At 61.4% G+C, this 3629-nt stretch overlaps 1 long non-coding RNA gene across 1 annotated transcript; it reads left to right on the top strand.

Moving 5' to 3' along the window:
* The first annotated feature begins 895 nt into the window (after positions 1–895).
* Positions 896–3424, top strand: LOC130266220 (uncharacterized). The gene is made up of 5 exons (XR_008842775.1): positions 896–1111; positions 1249–1290; positions 1926–1952; positions 2723–2758; positions 3296–3424. It is a non-coding gene; the product is annotated as an uncharacterized LOC130266220 (long non-coding RNA).
* The last annotated feature ends 205 nt before the right edge of the window (positions 3425–3629 follow it).

The raw sequence follows: 3629 nt of genomic DNA, 5'->3' as shown, positions 1-3629 counted from the left end.
TGGGACAAGGGCAGGACAGGACTGGGCCATCCCTGGGGCCAGGGGTGCTGTGGGAGCTGTGTCCCAGTGCCAGCCTAGCCTGGAGCCACAGCCCTGCTGGGCACAGAGCCCCTGGGACCGATGGCTGGGCCAGCAGGGCACAGCGGCATTGGGCTGATCCAGCAGGACACGGTGGCCGTGCCTGTGCTGGGCTCTGGCAGGGGATCTTCCCCTGGGGGCCCACAGCAGTCTGGGGCTGCAGGGTCAGGAACGGGCTGGAGCCAGGCAGTGCCACCACCCCAGCACTGCCACAAGGCCAGCCCTGGTGTCCCAGTGCCACCACTGGCCAGTGCTCCCAGGGCACCTGCACAGACTGGAGGTCCCAGTGCCCCAGCTGCTGCCATGGCCCACGACCCCGCTGTGCTCCCCCCTGCCCGTTCTCCCTGATCCTGGGATGCTGGTGCCCCAAGAAGAGGGTCAGTGCAGCCCCATTGAGCCCAGGGGCTGCAGTGGGGAACAAGGACAATCCTGCTCTGCCTCATCAGGATTGGGGCTGTGCTCAGCTCCGGGGTGTCCTGCAAGGAACACTCGGGGAGGGGAGGGGAACCGAGAGATGGGGGCTGTGGTGCTGGGGTCTGTTGGAGGATGGATTGTGTTGGAGTGGGGGTTGTCCTCACAGGGTCCCCAGCTGCCTTTGGATCCCTTCCTGCCCCCCTTGCCCCCTGGGTGCCCAGTCCCCTCCAGGGGCAGCTGCCCCGTGCAGGAAGCTGCAAGGATCTGGGCATGGGGTCTGGATCCGTGCCACAGCTGGAATGGACTCTGTGCCAGGGCTGGGCTTGTGGCCAGGGCTGGGGGCTGTGCCAAGCTGGGCTTTGGCCTGGGGGCTGTCAGGGAGGGTGCAGGGAGGAGTCCCGGCAGGGATAAAGGTGCTCCTGCCCTGCTGCAGCCTCAGCCAGCACTGCCCAGAGCAAGAGGAAGATTAAGGTGGCTGTTCTCAGCGTGGCCCTGCTCTTCTCCATCTTCCTGTGCCCCTTGGCAGACGCTCAGGCTGGCAGACGATGCTTTCTGCATCTCACACAGGGTTGGATTTGTGACCACGACCATGGCTCCGGGACAGGATTCTTTCCTCCTGGTGAGCAGGACATCCTTTGGGTTGGGATCTCTGGGATTTTCCTCCTTGGCTCGGGGGCAGCCGTGGGCTGGTGGGTCTGGGGACCCTTGCGGTCCCACCAGGCCCAGTCTTGAGCTTCCTTTGATCCCCTTTCCCAGGGCCCCCTGGACGTGCCCACAGAAGTTTGCTCTATTATCGTGGTGAGTTCTGGAGCTGGGGGGGGCACCACTGGGGGAACTGGGAACCAGTTTGTGAACCCCAACACTTAGTGGGGCTGGGGACACCTCACCAAGATTGAGGGGGCTGCAGTGGGATTGTGGACACCTCAATGGGGCTCAGGAAACCTCACTGTGATTGTGGACACCTCAGTGGGATTGGGGACACGTCGCTGGGACTGGGGACACCTCAGTGGGATTGGGGACACCTCACCGGGATTGAGGACACCTCACTATGACTGGGGATATCTCACTGGGTCTGGGTACACCCCAATGGGGCTGGGGACACCTCACTGGGGCTGGGAACACCTCACTGGGGCTGGGGACACCTCACTGGGGCTGGGAACGCCTCACTGGGATTGGGGACAGCTCACTGGGTTCTGAGTTAACCTCTGTGGGATTGGGGACACTTCACTGGGATTCGAGACATTTCACTGAGACTGGGGACACCTCACTGGGTTGTGGGAAATCCTCTGTGGGATTGAGGACACCTCACTGGGATTGGGGACACCTCACTATGACTAGGGACATCTCACTGAGGGAACTGGGAACCGCTTTGTGCACGTCATCCCCTACTGGCCCTGGGCACACCCCACTGATGTGTCCTGGTCTCTCTGCAGGGGGAAGCCACAGCCTGGAAGAGCGAGGTGAGCACTGGCAATTGTGGGCCCAGACCTTCCCCCTCAGGGCTACAGCCCTCCAGTGCACCCCAGTAAATCCCAATAAATTCCAATGCACGCCAGTAAATCTCAGTACTTCCCAGAGAGGCACCCCATTGTATTCCCACCCATTCCAGTGCACCCCAGTGCATCCCAGTAAATCCCAGTTTTTCTCAGAGAGGCCCCATTGCAATCCCAGTTATCCCAGTTACACCAGTTGTTCCCAGAGAAGCCCCCATTGCAATCCCAGTTACCCCAGTAACTCCACAGTGCCTCATTCCCTGTCCATTTCCCACCCTCTTTCCCCCTTGCCCTTTCCCATTACCCCCATGTGGGAGGTCCCCAAATCCCTTTCTCGTCCCCCTGCTCCCAAAGCCCCTCCCAGACCCTTCGGGTTTTGTCCCCTGTCCCATTTTCTCCTCCAACCACTCACCCTAAGCTTCAGGCCCCATGTCCCCCTGATTGGAATTCCTTCTTCCTCATCTTCTTCCTCCTCTTTCTCCTACTCCTCACTGGGGATGGGGACACCTCACTGGGGATTGGGGTCACCTCACTGGGTGTGGGGACACTGCAGTGGGCCTGGGGACACCTCACTGTGTTTGGGGATCTCTCAGTGGGACTGAGGATGCCTCACTGGGATTGGGGACACCTCTGTGGAGCTTGTGACACCTCAGTGGGACTGGGGACACCTCACTGGGATTGAGGACACCACAGTGGCCCTGGGGACACCCTGGTGACATCCCTGTGTCTCTCTGCAGGGAGCAGTGAGAGCCTTTCCAGTGAAGAGGTCTGAGGTGAGGACCCTGAGCTCTGTGGGGCCCAGACACACTCCTGGCATGGCCACACACCTTGGGGTCATCCCAGTGCCCCCAAGTGTCCCCCTGTGTCCACCAGTGTCCCCCAGCATTGCCCCAACCCCACCTTTGGGCTCCTGGGGGGCTTTAGAGGGACCCTCACAGCCCCCTGGGGTGGGCAGAGCCTGAGGCCAGCAGAGGGACACTGAGGAGCCTGTCCCTGCTCCATGTGCGGGGGACAATGGCCAGAGCTGTCCCCAAGGCTGTCCCTGCTCTGTGTGTGGAGACAATGGCCAGAGCTGTCCCCAAGGCTGTCCTTACACCCGGGGGACTCTGGGAGGGCAGGAGAGGCTCAGGGAGGGTTTGGGGCATCCTGGGGGGAGCAGATCTGGGTCTCACTGGGATCTGAGGAGCCGAGTCCTGTCCCAGGTGTGCCTGTCCCCAGTTCCCTGCTCCTGCTGGGGAGGGGAGGGGACAAGGCCTGTCTGCTTTCCCCGGGGGCACGGGGTGGGTCATGTTTTGGCCTCTGGCTTTTAGGATGGAGCTGGTGGTGACCCTGAGCGCTGCCCCCTGCAGCGGCACGAGGAGATCCCATTGCTGAAGGAACCCTGAGCCCCGTGAGCCCCGGGAATGTCCCTGCAAAGATCAATAAACCCCTGAACAGAGCATGGGCTCGTTTGTGCTTCTGCTCCTTGGGGAGAGGATTCCCTTTGTGTGGGGTCAGGAACTGCAGGAACGGATCCAGGAGCTCCCGTGGGGTCAGGAAAGTTCCAGGTCCAGATCCTTCCATGGGATCAGAAATGCTCCAGGAGCTTTTATGGGGTCAGGAATCGCTCCAGGTCCTTCCATGGGGTCAGGAATGTTCAGGGAG

This window comes from Oenanthe melanoleuca, unplaced genomic scaffold (genome assembly GCF_029582105.1).
Source record: "Oenanthe melanoleuca isolate GR-GAL-2019-014 unplaced genomic scaffold, OMel1.0 S001, whole genome shotgun sequence".
Lineage (NCBI taxonomy): Eukaryota > Metazoa > Chordata > Aves > Passeriformes > Muscicapidae > Oenanthe > Oenanthe melanoleuca.
Note: the sequence above shows the minus strand (reverse complement) of the source record. Positions and strands in the feature narration are given on the sequence as shown.